Source organism: Phyllostomus discolor, chromosome 11 (assembly GCF_004126475.2).
Source record: "Phyllostomus discolor isolate MPI-MPIP mPhyDis1 chromosome 11, mPhyDis1.pri.v3, whole genome shotgun sequence".
NCBI lineage: Eukaryota > Metazoa > Chordata > Mammalia > Chiroptera > Phyllostomidae > Phyllostomus > Phyllostomus discolor.
Genome location: NC_040913.2, coordinates 10,750,270 through 10,770,553, shown reverse-complemented (window position 1 = coordinate 10,770,553; position 20,284 = coordinate 10,750,270). Strand labels below are relative to the sequence as shown.

Sequence of the window (20,284 nt, the reverse complement as noted above, 5' to 3'; positions counted from 1 at the left end):
TGCATATTGTGCTTACTTTTATCTCGTTTTTTTCTTTCTCCTGATTTTAAAACTGATTTTTATTTTGTGTTAAATAATAGGAAGTCATTGAAGTCGTTGATGCCAGGATGTTGCTGCAGCAATAACACTGTGAATCATCACCGATACAGATAGATTTTCGTGCACTTACTGTGAACCAGGAACTGATTATATATAATCACTGTAATTTGATGAAAAAGATACCTAGACACCTTATTTATTTTTTATGGACTCATGTCTTACAATCAGGGATGGTTTAATGCAATAAGAGCACACTGTGTAAAACAGTGTTCCGTAATATAGTGTAACTCTATGGCTTTCTATAATATTTGGTGACATTTAATAAAATTGGAGCACACATCAGGCAGGTTAATCATACTCGGAAAGATCAGATGTTCCTAATCATATGCTGATTGCTTAGCTCCTGTTCCAGCCGGAGGGGAAGTGCTCAGAAGCTTCCTGTGAAATCACGGTTCACCTCTGTGAAGAGCCTCTCTGCCTGGGTGATTATTCTATTTAAAGCATTGATTTCCTAGTAGCGATTTGTGCCTTGCATCAGTGTTCCACACATCACCTCTGTGACTACCTATTTGAGAAGTGGTTCTGTGTTTCTGTTTCGTGTTATATTTAGTGTACTTACTGCTCTTAGGGGCAAATTCCTCCCCTGTTTTCCTTTTCCAGATTTTAAGTGATGGCGTTTTTTCTAAATGTATACCCTCTCTCAACGGAGTCATTGTTTTTTTCTGTTCACATGATTTGCATCACTAAACATTTCATGTAAGTTTTTATGAGAACCAGGACCTAACATTCCATGCTCTGCATTGAGATTAATATCTGTATATTGCTCAGATTTTATGATGACCGAGACATACATTCTTGAGTGGTTTTCATTTTCTTCACTGTTCAAATTTTACATTAGCTAGCCATCCAGAGATGACACAACACCGGGACATTAACCACGGACTTTGCTTGTCATTCGTCACCTGTGGATTCCCTAAGATTCAAATCGCACGCTTTCTGCAACTGATGCATATTTTCTGAAACTGAAGTGCAAGGTCCCCACTTTATTTTCATAGTGTTCATGTAGTTAATTGGTATTTTGATTGAGCCAGCAGAAGAATAAAAATGACTATGAATCAAAGGAAATTATTCTCGTTAGATGTGAAACAAAGAAAGCAGTGGTTTCAAGAACAAATATTATTCAAAAATATTCTCATTAAAAGAAATTACTCTCTCTGGTACAATAAAATTCTCCTAAAGAGAAGCATCTGGCAGAATCATATAACTTATTGTAGCACAGCATTTGGGAGGCATTAAGTTGCTTCATGTCACAAAATGCTTTCAAGGCTTCTCAATGTTTTTTCTTCATTTTAACTTATCTGTGACTTACAGTCCTCCAATTAGATTATTTGTTACTTAGCATTCCTTTAAAGGCATCGCATTATGAATATCATGTAGAAGTCACGTCCCCTTGGTAGGTTAGAAATATTGCTAAATGGAATCTGTGCATACCCACGTGTGCAAGGTGAACATCTTTCTGTGCTGGACTCACCTGTACGGTTTTCTGTGTTAATAAATGGGAAGGTTGAACTACAAGTGTAAAGGCAAATGAGCTGTGGAAATGGACAATGAGGAAAAGATGTCATCTGAGCTCATGAGTTTGTTAGCCACCCATGTGTGAACTTGACATCAACCCACATTTGAGCATAATTGAGTGAACTGTTATATCATTGAAGAAGCACTCAAATTAAACTTAACAATGGGTCTTAAAGGTGGCAGGAACTTGCGAGGTCACCGCATCCTTTACTCTCTTCAGTACCACAGGCCAATTGTTTAAATGAGTCCCCTGACAGGGCACTGGCCACTTTTCAAGGAAGCCCATTCCATTTTCAGAAAGCGTTTATCAAACTGAGTTATACTCTGCTTCTCTATTTTATTTCCAGATCTGGGAAACTCTTTCACATAAGGGCCCACCTTCTCTATTAAGTGCTTTTAAATCTGTAAAGGCAACTTCCACACACACCCTTAGTTTCTGACCTGAGCCTCATAGGGAATTTTAGTTATAAAAAATCACACGATACTTCATCTTTTCTAATTTGCCTGACCAGACTATTCAAAATAATTTTTTAAAAGATTTTATTTATTTATTCTTTAGAGAGGGACGGGAGGGAGAAAGAGAGAGAGAGAGAGAAACATCAATGTGTGGTTGCTGGGGGCTGTGGCCTGCAACCCAGGCATGTGCCCTGACTGGGAATCGAACCTGTGACACTTTGGTTCACAGCCTGCGCTCAATCCACTGAGCTACACCAGCCAGGGCTTATTCAAAATAATTTTGAATAGTGATGATAGGCATTACTGTTTTGTTCTTCTTTTTTTAAAAAATGATTTTATTTATTTTTATTTTTTAGAGAGGGAAGGGAAGCGGGGAGAGAGAGAGAGAAACATCAATGTGCAGTTGCTGGGGGCTGTGGCCTGCAACTAGGCATGTGCCCTGACTGGGAATTGAACCTGCGATGCCTGGTTCACAGCCCGAGCTCAATCCACTGAGCTATGCCAGCCAGGGCTCTGTTTTGTTCTTGATTTAAAATAAATGGTTTTAACATTTCAGCATTTAGAATTACGCTTGTTGTTTGTTTTTGAGAAGTGGTCTGTCATGTTTAATTAGAGTCCTTTATTCCTAAGTTAGAGTTTTAATAATTTACAATGCTGGCATTTTACCAAATGCCTCTTTTACACTTATTGATGTGTGATTCTGTGGCTTTTCTCCTTTAAGTGGTTGACATCATCGATTGTGATATCAATTTTTATTTAGCCATCCTTACCCATCCTGGAATGAATATTTGCTGTCAATGTATTATTTATTTCATGTTATGCTCAATCCAGTTATGAATTAACTACATTAACTACAAGTAACTTGTTAGTAGCACATACGCACCCATGTATTTGCCTTCTCTTTCATTTTATTTTATATTTCCCCCAGGATACTGATTACTCTTACTTTAAACCAAAACTACGGCAGGTTTGTGAAAGGGAGACACAGAGGTGTGACAGGTGAGTGGAGCAGGCTTGGACTTGACCAGATTCTTGAAGTTTTTGGTGGTTTAGAGCCACAGTTGTCAGATTAGCAGGGGGACTTTAAAATGCAGAGGTGGTGCATGGCATGGGATGATTCTCTTACTCCACTGGCGATCGATTGCCAAACCTTACTCCCCACACCTTCTAACATCTGTTCGATGCTGCCGTTGTTCAGGATTAAGTGTCTGTGAGCAAGGCCCACAGTGTCTCAGCTTCCTCCTGATCCAGGTCCTCCAGATCTAGGGCCCCCTCAGTGTGGGAGAGCGGGTCTGCCCCTGCAGGTGGTGAGCATGGGCTCAGGGAGCCCTGGGGGGCTGAGTTTTGTGCTGGGGTAGTCTGAATCTTCTCCACGGGAGAATTCATTGCCTGGCAGCCCAGAGAACTAGGAGATCTCAACACATCTTATTTATGGGTTGAGCACTTGGGGGCAGGGTGGGGGCTGTGCACAGGGTGTGGTATTCTGTTACAGTGATGGCTTCTCTTTTGTGACACTATCTCTGTCAGGCTTTGTTATTGAGAATTGATGGCTTTGTTTAGTGAACTGTGGAGTCTTCCACCTTTTGCTATAGTCCAGAGTGGAAATACCTGCCATTTAAATATTAGATCGAACTCATGGGTGAAGTCTGCTTCACCTGGATCCTGCGTTTCTCTTTATTCTCCTCGGGAACCGTGTTTCAGTTCAGACTCTGCCATTTACCACCTCACATACTTCGCCGTGTGCCCCGCTGTGCAGTTGGAGCATGGCCCGAAGGTGCCTGGCCAAGGCGCAAGTGGGTGCTCCATTCACCCAGCGCAGTGCTTTGTGAGTTGGTGGCTCTGGCATGGATCAGGGTGTACTTTTCCATGCTTCACACAAAGCTACAATATCAGCTCGTAGCATGCAGCAGGGGCTAAATGAAATGATACAAGCCATTTCATCTCTGAGCCAGTTCCCTTATCTGGTAAATGAATGGTTTGCTACCACCTCCTTCTCATTCCAAATTCTCAAACACATACATAACAATTGCCGGACTACTTAACATTATTTTACATGTGTCACTAAATATTTTACTGTTACACAATTTAGAAAAATCATATAATATGCCTTAATATCTCCTGTTATTTCTACCTCTTTGAAGATAGTTTTAAAAAATTGGAATGTCAGGGAAATGAATTACCCTTGTCAAAAGTGAAAAGAATTCCAGATCATAATAAAAAATTGAAAGTCCAGTTGCTTTTTGGTAATCATTAACTCACTGTTTATGGAGAAACCTTTACCATCTGGACAACTCCTAATACAAGCAATAAAACAGGAAGTGTTTAATAAACACAACTTGATCGTTGTTCTAGATCTTTGAAAACGAATGTAGTCATTGCAGTGGCATTTTCTAACAAGGAGGATTCAACCAATCCATTATTATGAAGTGAAAGTAGGCATTGGGGTAAAACAGCACACATTGATTAACTACTGAATACGCCATTGGCTTTGCAAGGCCTAACAAAGGATTACTTTCAAATGACAGTGCTTCAATTAAAAAAAATCATCTTGTGCAGTCCCGTACGGTAACTACAGAAGCGTCGGGAAACTTGACAGCTGTGCTTGGAATGCGAACCAGGAAAGATGGGGATGGCGTGTCCCGGCATCAGCATTAGAACGTGTGTGCATTGGCTGGAGGACCCAGCTGTGTGTCAGTGACCGCGGAAACCACACACAGTCGTGTGGATGGGACAGAAAATACACATCCCAACCACACAGCACTGAGACCAAACGTGGTTCTTTCAGAACACCCAGATACCATTCTGAACGCTTAACAGTGATTGCAGAGAAAATAATATTAGGTGCATCAGGATGCGATTTCAATTTCTAGGCAAATCAGAAAAAGTGCTCCATGGTAGAATCGTGAGTAAATGCTTAAGGCACGATCAAGGGACAGTGAGCAGACACTAATTTAAAGTGGGAACTTTGTTCAGAATAAAGATTTCAGCAGCCCTGCTTTTTAATGATCTTCCACTGACTAAGAAAAACCTTGTTATATACATCACAGAAGGGCTAGAGAAGGAATTAGTGGTATTTTGCTGAGATGTTAACAGCTGAAATGGCAAAATGGAACCAGAGGTGAGGTTATTTAAAACCAAAAAAAAGGTGATTTTTTCTAAGTGGTAAGTTAGGTCTAAGAAGGGGGTTATTCATTATCTCTGGATTCTCTGTTAAGTGTCTGTAGAAGTAATGTTTCCATCAGAACTACAGCTAAAGTTTCCTTTCAAGGCCACCCACTGTCACTGAAAGACCAACAATCTACCGAGGCCCTGAGACCATCTGATGGGAAGAGATGTAACTGCTTGTGTATGTGTTTGAAGGCAAGAGTCTTGCGTGGAATTTGATGATTAATACACCTTTTGCAAATCTGAATTCTGATGTTGTTGGCCACTCCTCTCGAGTCTGCCTTGCTAAGGTCTCCAAATACTACTTATGTCAGTTGTGTTTTTTTGGCACTGAATGAATCTAGAATAAAGGGAGGATCACTGTTGGGGAGTTAGACTGGAATGGGTTTCTAGGGAGAATTGGGCTATAAACTGGCATTTGTACAGACTGTGCAAGTGACTTATCTGATGGACCTACAATCGCCTGCTGGCATTTGATGAATGATACAGTGGGGTGCCCTAGATACAAAGCTTTAAATGCCAGGAAACCACTTTGGTTTGCTCTCTGGCAATAGGGAAGCATTCCGTATTTTGAGGACAGAATGTGCGTAGCAGTGTTTGATGACTATTAATCTATCAATGCTCTGCCTGGATTAGAATTGGAGAGTTCAGTGTTGAGTCCATTGCGATGATGCAGGAGATCACTGTGTGGACCAGGATGGTGGCCAGGGTACCAAGGTAATAACATTTGATGAGATTATATCAGGAAGAATCAAAGGCAATGCTCATGTTAGTATAGGATAGTCCGGGGTGGGAGATAAGAATCAGAGAGCTTGTGCTGGAAGATCAAAGCAAATAAAATCGTATTGAGAAAAGAACACAGTCTATTCTATCTAATGAAAACAAAGTCAATGATCATCATCCGGAAACGCTGGTGGCCACAGCACCTACAACTCCCGATCACCGATCATTGTATGGTCTCCCCTGATCTTCTCCAGTCAATAAGTGTGAGTGCCCAGAGCCTCAGTTTTTGTCAGTTTCTGCGATGTTGCCCACTTGAGGGTGTGAAACTGTGGAACGTGAAATGACTTCTGGGGCTGAGTGTGCGTCAGCCCCTGAGAGCGGCTCCAACGTGATTCTCTCTCCCGGACCCCAGACAGCTCTGAAAAATGAACTGGCCTGACGTGAAATTGCCAAAGCATTTCCTTCTGTGATGAAACGAAGAGGATATTTAAAAAATGAAAAAAAGAAAACCTATAGCCTCCCTTTACTCTCCTATAGCAAAAGCATACAAAACAGACAACTTCGTAGGACAGCTCATGTCCACATCTTTTGGTATTTCTTACACGCATATGACACTGGCGACAGCTGAACAAATCCTGAGAGGGTGTCCCAAAGGGGGATGAGATTCATTTCTGTATCTCAGTGAGTTCTGGTTGTGACACGGAGGCATGACTAGTGAGCTGAGCACGTGTTGACCCTAATTAGATTGATTACCTTGGGCGATGTTTGACATGATGAATAGGACACTGAAGGTTTTTTTTAAAAATTAACTTAATTTTTACGTTTCCTGGATTCGTGCCTACACATTCACAGCTGACTGAAGTCATACGCTATGCTAGATGCCGGGACTTGTCACGAGACCGAAGTAGTCTGCCGTTTGGAGCTGCGGCATCTTGAATCGCAAAGGATTCTGGATTGTGCCTCCTCCCAAAGGATATTTATAATATTCTGCAAAAGTATTTTGGTGACCCAAGTGAATGAACATAATTTTATGGCTCATTATCTGCTCTTAACTTCTACTCTGATGAAATTGATCCAGTAAATACTGTATTTTTTGGACTATAAGATGCACCAACCCCCCCAACCCCCACAATCTGGGAGGAAAAGTGGTTGTTAATGCTCCTGTTGAGTTCTGTTTACATTTACATTGGTGAAATATTATGTTATTTATGTTATTAAATATTTTACCACATGTTTTGCTTCAAAATTTTTTTCCTATTTTCCTCCTCCAAAACCTAGGCGTGTCTTATGGTCCGAAAAAATACGGTACCCATTGTTTACATCTTGCTTCCTGGCATGGGTTATGGTTCCTCAAGGGTATATTACAAACCCCTCAGAGGCAGCAGAAGAGCTCACCTGTCCTTATGAAAAGAGGGAGAAAGTAGCCGCATTTGGGTGTGATTTTATAAGCTTCTTAAAAAGCCACTCTACTGCCAAGAGAGCACAGGAAATACCACCAGAGAGAAAGGTAGCCATAACTCCTTTCTTGTTTTATTGTGTTTTGTTTTGTTTTTAGTATTTTTTTACTATTATTTTATATCTCTCCATGAGGCTTTTTGATCAAGGAGGATGTAGCACCTGCCCATAGTCGTTACTCATAGGTGTTGCTTGAGTCAAGAGAGAAGTGGGCGTTAGTATTCTCATGGAGACCTAAAGCAGCCCTGACGTCACCACTGTAAGAACATGCATTTGCATTGGCCCTTCCCATTCCTGCACCAACTTAGAAACAGCAGAATAAAATCCATCCGTCTCCTAGACAGGTGTCCCAGACTAGTATTTCCTTGCTGATTGCACAAGCCAGACAATGGCATTCTAAATTAATTATAGTAGACATTGTACCTTTAAACTTGTGACTGAACCTCTATAGGTATCACTGAACTTGCCCTACATGAAGAACAGAATTCGGACTTCATGTGGGGTTTCAGATATTTTGCATTGTATGGGAAAGCAACAAGTGAAGGAATTAAACTTGGTAATTTTTCTTCCTTCATTGGCCTGGATATTTTGGTATTGTCAGTCTTGATAAATTGGTCATTATATGAGCTGAAAATATTTTAACATTGGATTGAGACTAGGAAATAAATTGGAATTAGTAAATCATAGAAGGGCCTGGATATTTAACTTTTTTTTGCTGGCAATTTTAATTGTATGTTCACACGCACATGGATAACTTGCATTTTCAAATTATAGAAGAAAGCAGAAATATAATGTTATTTCCATGAAAGAGCTGAGGTTTTATGTATCTTTGTTCTCTCTTCCCCCTTTCTTTGTCTTTCCTTCCCTTGTCCTTCCATTTTCTTCCTTCTGCACTTCTGTAAGACTTATAGTACAAGATGATGGTCATCAAAGAACATGATGCTATGGTATAGAAGAGGCAGTAGTCATTTAAAATGTGCTCAAATTTTTCCCTACAAGAAGCTACCAAAAATATATAAATGCTCATTTAAAAAAGAAAAAAAATAAATCTCCACTTGGCTTAAATTGTTAACTCATGAAAACGTTTTTTTTCTGAGAGTATTCCTGTGTGAAACATTCTGGAGGATGTTGGATTTTTCAAATAAGTAAGACCCAGGTGTGTGTGTGTGTGTGTGTGTGTGTGTGGAGAGAGAGAGAGGGAGGGAGGGAGAGAGAGAGGAGAGCAGAGAAGGGAGGAGAGAGAGGTGAGATTAAGGGATGAGTAAAATGAGGAATACTAAAATCAGATGCTAGAGAATGTCAAGATGGCACTAAGGCAGAGGTTTGATCTCTGTTTGGGGAAGTATTGTGGAAGAGGCGACATTTGAAGGGATTAGGGAAGAGATAGATCAAAGGAAGGGGCAGGGTGGTGGTACCACAAGGGAAGATAACCGAAGTCCTTCATGCTAGTCTAGGAAGACAGGAAGGGAATCAAGAACGGTTTAGACTTTTAGACACTCTAATTAATGAAATGCTTACGATACTTTGCATAGACAATTAAATACCATACTATACTAAACTGACTTCTTGATCATTTCTTCTTGGAGGGAGAAAAATAAAACAGCTAAAGCGATCTACTATCAGTGTCCCCCTGTGGGTTGTCTGCTTAGCAGGATATACTAGAACCTGTGCTGGGACTTCCCGTGGGGTGGGTGAGCACTGGAATTGGTGAGGAGATCTGCGGACAGAGCAGGCCAGCCAGACAAACACTGGTGGAGCGCCGGCTGTGGGCCCACACTGCAGTGCATGGTGGGGAGAAAAACCATTCCTGCTCCCAAGAAGCTCCCAGCTGAGTGGGGAAGACCAAGAAATACCAAATGGTAACAGTGGGATTCAGAACGTGCTCCCGCAGAGGTGTTGCCTCCTGCACGCACCATTCCAAAGGGGGAGGAGTTTCTGTGTCAGTGAGTGCTCCTCCCTCTGCGGCCCCCCTTCCAGGCCCCGAAGAGACAAGGGGGACCTTCTCCAGTGCCAGAGTCTACAGGCCGATTTTTACATTTTTCCTCCTTCAAAATGTGAGGCCACATATTAAGACTATTGTATGAAGAAATAAAAGCATTTCATGTGAAGTACTACAACCACAACATTTTATTCCACAGATTGTATATGTCGATGTCTCAAGGATAACTTCGTTAGCTTTGTGACCGCAAGGGTGTCAGAACACCCTTGTAAATGTGAGGCAGGGAAGAAAATCTAATAGAACATTAGCATTTGCTTCAGGACTCTGTATTTTTTTCTTTTATTTATTAAGAAAAAACTAGTATATCATCTGATAGTGTTCAAGGTCCTTAAGAAGATTAATTGATATAACCCCTATGTTGACTCTGTAAAGTCATATCTGTTACTGTTGCTGACTTATAAAAGAGGAAACAGGTGTACACAGAAGTTTAATACCTTGTCCAAAATCCAGGCGGGAGGTGGCAAAGCCTGCTGCCATTTGACATCTGCCTGCTCTCTTCCTCCCCGAGAACACCCCCTTTCTTCACGCCCACGCTGTTGGAGCAGAGAAGGCAAGCCGTTCTCCTGCCACTCTCCCAGGACGCCATTCACCTGCTGTTGCTGTATACATCAGAGCTTTACTGAAAGTTTGGGGATGGTGGCATTAATAATAGCACAGACCAGAAGCTTCTGTTTGCAGACATTTAAAAATCATTCTTGTCCGTGGAAATTTCTTACAGTCCTTTTATAACCCTTTCAACCAGCTGCAGTAGGCAGGGGACACCCCAAAACCCTATTATTTTTTATGCAAAAAATTTCTAATAGTCTGCTTGCTTTTCTGTCTAGACTAGTTCAGGGGACCTTACCCTTCATGATGAAAAAGACTGTAAATTGGTTATGTTTTTCATAACCAATTAGGCTGAACATCTGAATTGTGAATCACAGCATTCATTCATCATCACACTTTTTTCCCAAAGACTATTTATCATCATATTAAAAAAAATTAAATCTGTTAGAAAGAAAAAAACTGTAGCTCTGATTGTTGTGGCTTAGTAGGTTGGGCATCACCCCATAAACCACGATGTTGCCAGTTTGATTCCCAATCAGGGCACATGTCTGGGTTCCAGGCCAGGTGCCCGGTTGATGGCATGCAACAGGCAACCAATTAATGTTTCTCTCACACGTCAGTGTTTCTCTTCCTCTTCTTCTCCTTCCTGTCCCTTCTCTTTAAAAATGAGTAAAATAAAAAAACACTTGGTGGGCATATGTGACACTAAAACTGGAATAAAATGCAAGGCATCCCCTTAAACAAGTTAAATGTAATTAAATTTGCAGTAAGCGTGATGATTTAACAAAGAAACCATAATATGAGGGGAGATCCATAAAAAATGGAATTATTTTCTGTAGGGCAGGCCCTTTGTAGTACAGGCTTCCCCTACTAGATGAGCATTCAGGAACCCCTCTGTATCAGTGTGCCAGCTGGTGTTGTTGTGAGAGGCTGCGATTAGCTCAGTGTGTTTGCCATGTCTTGATGGGTGATTTACAAGCTCACCTGCCCAGACCATGCTCAGGGTTCAGCAGTTTTTGACCAAAACCAGCATGACCCCCATGCCCCACCCTCCCTGTCCACTCGATCTCACCCCAAGCAACTACTTTTTGTTCCCTGGATGAAAAAAGTCCTCACGGGGAAACATTTTGCTGATGTGAAGAGGTGAAACAAAAAGTGGCAGAAGACTAAAAGACATTAAAATTGACGAGTTCAAAAACTGTTTTGAGTCATGGGAAAAACATCTCAGTAGGTGTATCATATCAAATGGAGAGTACTTTGAAGGTGACTGAGGTTTAAACATGTAAGAATAAATACATATTTTTTAGAAAACAAATTCTAGTTTTTGGGGGTCCCACCTCATATAGATCTTTGATAGACTGAATGCATAATGCTTATGATTCTGACTTAACCCATGATATTAACTACATGCTGATGGAAACTAAGAGTTGAGAGTGGCTGGACACAGTGGATAAAGGACCACCACAGATACATTCAGTTTTTGCTCAATAAATAATTATTATGTGCTTACTATATTTCAGGCCCAGTGCTAAGAAGGAGAAATAAAATGAATTTGTTTGACCACATCATGAACTATAGATGCAGAGGGCCATACAGGAGCATTAAATCATGATTAGAAAGTAGCGCAATTTGTGTCGCACACGGAGTGTTATGTACACAGTGGTATATGCACATAGTAAAATGTATTTACAATCAGTAGCCCGATGGGGTCAGGGATATGTGTGTGGAAATGCCATTTGCTCTTAAAGGATGAGTATAAAGGCACCGGATAAGAAATGGTAGAAGAAGAAAGGGAATGGGGGAAGGCTTGGAAGAGCCCAAAACGTCACATTTTTGTGTTCTGAGCATCAGCTGTGCGTGTGCTGAAAGCAGAAGTGGCGCTGGGAGGAGACGGCAGGGAGACAGGGGAGTGGCCAGGAGGAGAGTGGAAGAGGACACTGGGCCTCGCACAGGAAGAGTGCAGTGTGCCTCACTCCAAGCGTTGAGTCTTTTAAAGGCACCAGGGCTAGGTTTTCCAGATTTCTGGACCCCATCATAAACTACAGAATCTGAATGTCTTGATTAACTATTAACCTGCAGTAACTTTCCATGCATATTAGCATTTAAGAAACTCTGCTATAGGGAGCCTCTGGCTCTTTTAGTGTTGCATAATGCTAGATCATATTGGGTACTGCAGACCAATATATTGTATGTGTTTTTAAAAAACATAATGAAAAAAATTGGTTTTTATGTAGCTTGAAAGCTGCACGGTACCCTGGGTAGCAACTCAGAGTAGTTGATAAATTTTAATCAGTGTGTACCAAAACACCATTGGTGAAACTTTACCAAGTGTTAGTTTTTCTCTTTTATCCCATCTCACATGCACTATAAATCCTGTCTGAATAATTTAATCATTCTGGAACATTAAAACAGGCTTCATGCTTTGAGGATAACTGAAGATTTTCTTAACTACAATGAAGCCTTTGAAAATGCTGTGCCACAAATTGCATGAATAAGGAGGGGATGTGACTTTATTTAAATTGCCAAGCTAATTTTAAGTTTTATGCAGAGAATGGTTTTTGATAAGAAGCTGTTACTTGGTGTGGCCAGTAAGTGAGTTGGCCCTTGAGGAGGAGTCGGTAGAGGGCCCACCGCCCTTCAAGGCTGTTGACAGAATCAAGAACACAATTCATGTGTTTGTCTAAAACACTTCACTGTATACACACAAGGAACAGCTCACATACATGGAAGTGGAATCTGAATTAAAATTTAAGATTATTAAAAAAATGAAGCGCAGTAATGACAAGCGTAGACTACAACACAAGGTGGAAAAAGCTGTTGAAATAAATAATGGTACTGACTGTGTTAGAATTCATTGTGAAAAAGATGTAACAAGTATCATGGATGATATTTTCAAAATAGGAGAAAATATATTGGGATTCATAAGTACCAGGGCAACACGAAGGAAATGCAACTTGATCCTTCTGTTAAGGTACAACATTGATTAGTACCTTTCTAAAAGATGGGTTCTACTTTCTAATGATTTTCAAATGTATGGCTATAGCGCCTCACAGAAGCCAAGATCAATTTCAAATAAAACAAATTTAAAAAAATAGATTTTTAACTCCAGCTTAATGGCATTTGATGTACTAGCTACAAGGGCACTATGTTTTGACTGAATTAAACATGAGAAAGGTTCTAAAAATTGTTATCTGAAGAGCTTGTTTATATTTGTTTATTTTTATAGAAGAGAGCCTAAAGTCCCTGAACTGATTACGGGGCATTTGGGAGATGAATTTTAGTACATCGATCAATTTTTTTGCATTCCTAATATACTGATATTCCAAAAGCTTCGACCTTGCTCTGCAAAATTGTAGGAATAAGCTTTTCCACTTTTATTTAATAAATGTTTTGGGGGCTTTTTATTATATTTTCACTTAGAAAACCCATAGTATTTCTACTCATATTTTTAAATCATAATTATTAAAAGTTTAGTTTTTTAAAAGATATCTTTGGAAGCATGCTTTTTTTAAAAAAATTAGACTTCTAGCAAATTTATAAAGGACTGCAAACATCTCAAAACTTAATAACATAATTGTTGTATACTGTGCTTTCTGCTTTTGACTCTTGCTGTTGGAATATGTTCTGATAACATTTATGAAAAGAGGAATGGATGTTGTAAAACAGACTCTTCTCCATCTGATTGATTTTGTGCTTTATAACCCATTTATCAGAAAGTATTGCAATTGTTCCTCCTGCTATCTGGGAAGAATGCAATAGCATAAAAGATTGCCTGGCTTCTGGAGGAGTTTCTGTCTTGTCAAAACAGAAACAGTATTTTATTAACCTGCCAGTGACTTTGGAGTGACCACTCTCAATACGCTCCTTATCTGAGCTCTGTCCTGTAACTGCAGGAAGCTCTCGACGGGCCCCTGGGCAGTGTGATCCAGCAGACCTGTGGGACCATGGCTGGGCTGCTCTCAAATCAGGAGATTCTGGAATGTAGTAATTAAAACCGTTTTTTAGCTCCCTAACGCTAGAGCATAAGGTGGCTAGAACTCATCAGTATTTTACTTTAGTATGAATTTGTAGAATGACTGTTTTTGTATTGCCTAATGAAATGCTTTAGCCATTACTACAGAGCTGATAGAAACAAATAGATTCTTAACATGGTAAACTGTAGGGAAGTCCCCTGGGAACCATGATATGGAGAAGATGCTAAGATACACACCTTTGTAGTTCAGGGGAACAAATCCACTAAATGTTCAAGAAGAGGGTGCAAATTAAAGATATTTCTTAGATCAATAATATGGTCAGTGACTTGCAGTGATTTGATGTAAGCTCAATAAATATAATTTTTAGAGGGTGCTAGAAGTTTTAGCAAGAGACCATTTGCCTTTGCACATTTGTGAATTTCATGGAGCTAACTATAAAAGGAAAGATGAAAATTAGTATAATTATGTAGTTAGAGGGAGTGTAGGTCCAATTCATTTAATTTGGAATGCCATATGCTACTTGATAAAATGGCTTTTTTGGCACCTGAGATCTTTTTAGGCATGGTTTGGAAACCCTGCGGTGTGAATAAAATTGCGTTGATTTGTTCAGGTCTATGAGATTTTGACTCGTTTCTGGAATGAACGTTGCATTTAAATAAATAGGTAAAAAAAAAGAAGGATGAAACATTTCCAATGCTCACTATTGCTATAAGGAAAGAAAGGGCTGAAGAACCAGTAATCCAGGCTTACTAGCTTTTTGGGAAATATATAGCAATGGGGAATATTTTTAAAAAGAAGGAATACTAATGGTGACTGACCAGACATAGGAAACAAAAGTCCCAGGACCTTGAGTCTGGATGCTCAGCAGTCAGATCTTAATACATGAAATAAAAAACTCAGAAAGATACCGAGAAAGGGAGACAGGAATAACAGGCACAGAGAGATCCAGGTGGATGTTTGCTTTGAGAACTAGATCTCCAGGTAAGAGGGTTTTGCTTTACCAACAATTGTTTAAGCGTAATCTGAGGTTCCTGATTTTTTTCATGATGTATGAGAGATCAAAATAATTTTCACAATGCTAAGACAGGATTCGCCTATTTCTCTGTATTGGCGTTTTTACTGATAGTGCAAACACAATGATGAGCAAAACAGTTGGAGCTTTAGCACAAGATTAAGTCAGTGGCACCAGACTGTACTTGTAAGGGTCGCGTTCTTTACACCTGTGCAATGGTGTGAGCATACTTAAAGCATGTCTTCTGCATACTGAATTATAACGGCTGGAAGGAGGAAAGGCACTTGTGCAATTATTTGAATTGCAGGCTAAACTAGCCTCTTCTTCCCCAACACTAATTGTTTTAATAAGAAAATAATTGATACACTATGGTGGTTTAGATTTGGATATTTGGACATTGTCTCAGAGTGGACCACAATGAGCCTTCACTTCAAGAAAAACAGCTTAGACAGTGTTTGTTGTCTAGGAGCTTTCAAGAGAAAATGGGAACTTTATAGCTACCAACATAAACTGGAAAGATTCTTAATTGTTACAGAAATGATGTAGTGTGTCAGCACTGGGAAAATCTGCATAACGCATGAACCATTTTTTTTCAAATGTCTCTGTATGTGTTAAAAAAACATGGGTGGGTTCCAGAACCACTCATAGTGAAATGTATAGACCAATGGGGCATTGCAACTAACATAGAGAAAAGTAACTTGTCAAGTTTTTGGTGTAATATCAAAGAAGAAATTTATCCATTATCTGAAAAGGTGAATATACCATTCCTTGTCAATTGTGTATTTGTGTGAGGCTTGATTTTCTTCATATACCTCCACCAAAAACAGCATATTGCAATGAAGTAAATCCAGAGGCCGATATGAGAATCCAACTCTCTTTAATTAAGGCAGGCATTAATGAAGTTTGCAATAGGAAAAATAATGCCACTCTATTTTTTTATTATTATTTTTAACCACCAAGCAATATGGATGGAACCTTATTTTTAAGAAGATATCTGCATATCTAGGGTATGATAGTAATTTTTTTGAAATGTGGAACTGATTACTTGAAGAAACAATGACAAAATCAAAGTGGTATTTGGTGTGAATCCGTAGGAGCTGATGAAGCTTCAAATCCAGCTAAGAAGTTGGTTACAGTCTCTTTCAGCTTTGCATCTGCCTGTTCTGAAATCTTGGTCAGCTCTCATACTACCAACAAGGGCTTGATATTGGCTAATAAAGTGAGGCAAAAAGCATTCTCAAACTTTGTACCCTTGCTGGGTTCCAGTTTATCAGGACACCCCCTTATGTGGGCATGACAAAAATAATAGCCACTTGTTTTGCAATAGCCACGGGAGAATACTGTTTTTGCTTTAGCCACCCAGTCAGATGCACACTGCGACACAAGAGTGGTTGAGTGGCAGCATCGAGACTAGAACCAAACTGGGCAAACACAGCAAACTCGCGATGCTGAGCCGGTTCCAGCATCATGGCAGTGTAACCGAACAAAAACAGGGCTTTGACTGCCTGTTGCCACAAACGCCAACTCGTAAGGCAGATGCTGGTGTCAAAGGAGAAAAAAAAAGGCTTTATTCAGGTGCTGCACAATCGAGGAGAACAGAGGACTCCTGTCCGTCCCAAAGCCCATCTCCTTCCCAAGCCCAGACAAAAGCCAGAGCCCAGAGCTCCTGCTCTAATTTAAAGTACCCTCCTTTGGAGCCCGCAGGCAGCTGCTGAGAGGTCCAGGTGGCTTAGCTTGTTTCCAACCTCTATCTGTTTGCGGTTTCCTCCTGGAGACTGCATGGCCATGGGCCTTGTGGCTGTTGGGGCTACAAGGTCCCATGCTCCTGGGAGAGAGGGCAAACAAACGTATGGGCAAATGCATCACAAAGTGGGTGAGAGAGAGAGAGAAAGAGAGTCACTTCTGGAGGCCATGAACCAAGTGGCTAGGAAGGCCATGTGGCCAATGGAGAGGATAGGCCAGCACACTACGCGAGTGCAGGTCATGAGCAAGAGAGAGCCACGAGCCAGAGGGAGCGTAACAAGCCTAAGTGAGCAAAAGAGCATCTCTATGCTCCCCTGGGATTATATGAGCTTGGGTGTGGGATGGCCCAGGTGCTTTCGCAAAATGACCAGTCAACTCCCCAAACTTTCACGCACTTTGGGTGGGTCCACCTCCCAACCCAACACCTCCCACTGTGCCATTGTGGCTGGTATGGTGCATGTGCCTGCCTTCCACTAGTACCAGAAGGGGGTAAGGGCTATTTTCTATCCAATGATCTTGCTGTTTTCTATGCGTTCAGTGTAAGAACCTCCTCCTGTCACCATGTTGGCCAGTGGGGGAGATTTCCTGGTGCTCCGGACAGACTGTCTAATGTTTACTGGTGACAGTACATGCCACCTGCTCCATGGCCTGGGTTTAGGCAGAAGATACAACATGGGAGACAGACAAACCAACACGGAAGGCAGGGTGAATACCATTGTAGAACAATTACCGTATTTTTCAGACTCTAAGATGCACTTTTTTACCACATGTTTTGCTTCAAAAATTTTTTTCCTATTTTCCTCCTCTAAAACCTAGGGGCATCTTATGGTGTGGACCCCAGACACATCTAGGTTTTAGAGGAGGAAAATGGGGGGGTGGAATTTTGAAGCAAAAAAATGTGGTAAAAAAACAAGTGTGTCTTATAGTCCGAAAACGTGGTATGTTTCCAAGAAGATCTGTCCATCAGTGATAGAAATGGCATTTGTTGGTATGTAAATAGACACATAACCAGCTTTTCTTTTTTTTTTTTGTATGACTGGCAAAGCAGTCAAGCACCCACCAGCAGAAGAATCATTCATTTTGGCTGTTCTCTCTAGCAGGTGGGAGTGTAGGTAGAACACGTCACCAGGGTCCGCCTCTCCACCAGGGGGCGGTGCAGCAGCAAAGACATGTCGCCATAAGCAACAGCCTGATTGAATAAGTGGCCATGGCTGATCAGAGCACGTGTGCCATTATCCCTAAAACACTCTCCCATGGGAGAGCCAGCATAAGGGGTTGGGTGCTGATGAGGCGCTGCACCGGAAGTGGTAGCTGAAACCGCAATGGTGTGCTTCATAGCACCTGCACCTGTAAGTCTCTTCACCAGCTCGGCAACAGAGGATCTCTTCTGACCGATAGCAACCTAGATACAGTATAGATTCTTCTTTTCATCAAATCAATCGCAAACGTTTGTGGTTAGTGGTCGTGTCAATAGAAATGGATGTTTTGCCAGCCTGTCAGTCACTAATGACCAGCTCATGCTGACTACAACCAATTGGCACTGACCTATCCACAACCTTAATGCCAGTCTCCCTTGGTTCCTGCACAGAAATTCAAGAAATGACCCCAGAGGCTTTCAGGACAACTTGCCTACAGGTCTTGGAAGCAACTGGACATCAATGGCGTCACCCAGGGCATCTATTACATGACTGAACAACTCCTAACCAATGGGAACATCCACAGTGGCTCCTGTTCGCTTTACAATATCTCCTTTCTTCATCAGTTTATCATTTTAAAACACGACAACACCAACGTTGTCAGGTTCCAAGTTCAGAGACATAATGTTAAGCCTGAAGAAAACTCTAATGTTTCTTCTGCTTGAACATTTCTCAGCCCACGTGCTCTGGCAATATCAGTACTAAAGACACACCCTGTCTTTCCTAGGTCAACAGAGGTATCAGCTCCAAGAATGTGTTCTTCAAGAATAGAGGGCATCTTAGCAGTGCCAGTCTTCTGAAGATGACCGTTAGAGGCATGGAGATTCTTTGCAGTAGGGAAATATGATCCCAAATCATGTTTTGGAGACCTGCCCATCCATCTAGGCAGGGCACATGCCTTAGCCAGTGCAACACACACAAACAGCACTTTTTGTGGCTTCTTTTTTTTTTTTTTAAATATTTTATTTATTTATTTTTAGAGAGGGGAGGGAGAGAGAGAGAGAGAGAGAGAGAGAGAGAGAGAGAAACAGAGAGAGAAACATCAATGTACGGTTGCTGGGGGTTATGGCCTGCAACCCAGGAATGTACCCTGGCTGGGAATCGAACCTGGGACATTTTGGTTCCCAGCCCGCGCTCAATCCACTGAGCTACGCCAGCCAGGGCCCTTTTTTGTAGCTTCTTAGTGGTCCTTCTGCAGCCGCAGCCTCTGGACTGACTGGGCATAATGCCATTCTTTACACTAACATTTCTTTCTTTTAGAAAATATGATTACTGCCCTAGCTGGTATGACTCAGTGGATGGAGTGCCAGCCTGCAAACCAAAGGGTCACCAGTTTGATTCCCAGTCTAGGGCATATGCCTGGTCCCCAGTAGGGGGTGCTCAAGAGACAACCACATATTGATATTTCTCTTCCTCTCTTCCTCCCTTCCCATCTCTAAAAATAAATAAAATCTTAAAAAAAGAGAAGAAAATATAATTATTTTTCACAAAATTTGTAATTTATTCTAATGTAATAACTTCATTACTTTTATTTTTCAGTGAAGTACCTAATTGAAAACAATGATCAATTTCTGTTTTTGAAATAAAATAAGACAAAAACTCTACAGGTTTCTTAATCACTTTTAGGGTTGTAAAGGATTCTTAGGGGGAAGAAAAGCTTTAGGAATTGCTGAGCAAAGTCTGTAAAATTGGGAGTCATCAGATTGGGAATTTCATTTGATATTGTAAAAGTGGCTTTATATTTTGAATGGGTGTAGTTTAAGCCCTGATTTTTTTTTCTTTTGTAATGTAGTGCCCCACGTAAGTGTTGATTTGTAAGAGGCATCCACTTCGAAGACAGCTGTCTGGGGAACGTTTCTGGGCACATAACTAAATAAAGAACTAGGTCTTTCCTTGGTTTTACTGATCTCCATGGATTTCAGCAACTGACAGTGTGAGCTAGTTGATTACTGTTTCCTTTATTTTAATTCACACTCCCATGTTCAAAGTTTCCTGATGGCTATTGCTGAAGGGTGTCTTGCAACTATAATAAGAACCATAAGCAATGGTCCAGCCTCAACTTTGGCTATTGATAGGATGATACCAGTACAAAACAATGAGGTAATGTAGAACAAGAACCAGGGCTTGGAAAAATCTGGCCTAGCATTTGAAGTAACAGCAAAAGAAAAAAAAAATCACCCATAGTGGATGTAAGAGAATCAGTGAGACCAGATTTAGGGGCTAGAGAATCCAGGAGAGTGTGAGTCCGGAAAAGCCATTGACTTTGGTTAGGAAGACAGTGGCTCAAGACAGCCACTTTCTGACCCAGTTATTGCTCCCCACCTGCCTAAATCTCCCATCGTTCCCTAATGGAATTTGCACACCAACACCAGCGACAATCCCAGAACTTGACTTTCGTATT

The 20,284-nt window shown here is 40.9% G+C and overlaps 1 protein-coding gene and 1 pseudogene across 1 annotated transcript in view; one reads left to right on the top strand and one right to left on the bottom strand.

Annotated features, from left to right (window-relative positions):
* Nucleotides 1–20,284, top strand: part of GPC5 (glypican 5) — a 1,172,420-nt gene that overhangs the window by 203,006 nt on the left and 949,130 nt on the right. The gene's annotated exons all lie outside the window — the stretch shown is intronic.
* LOC114508807 lies at nucleotides 16,010–18,742 on the bottom strand (annotated as a pseudogene).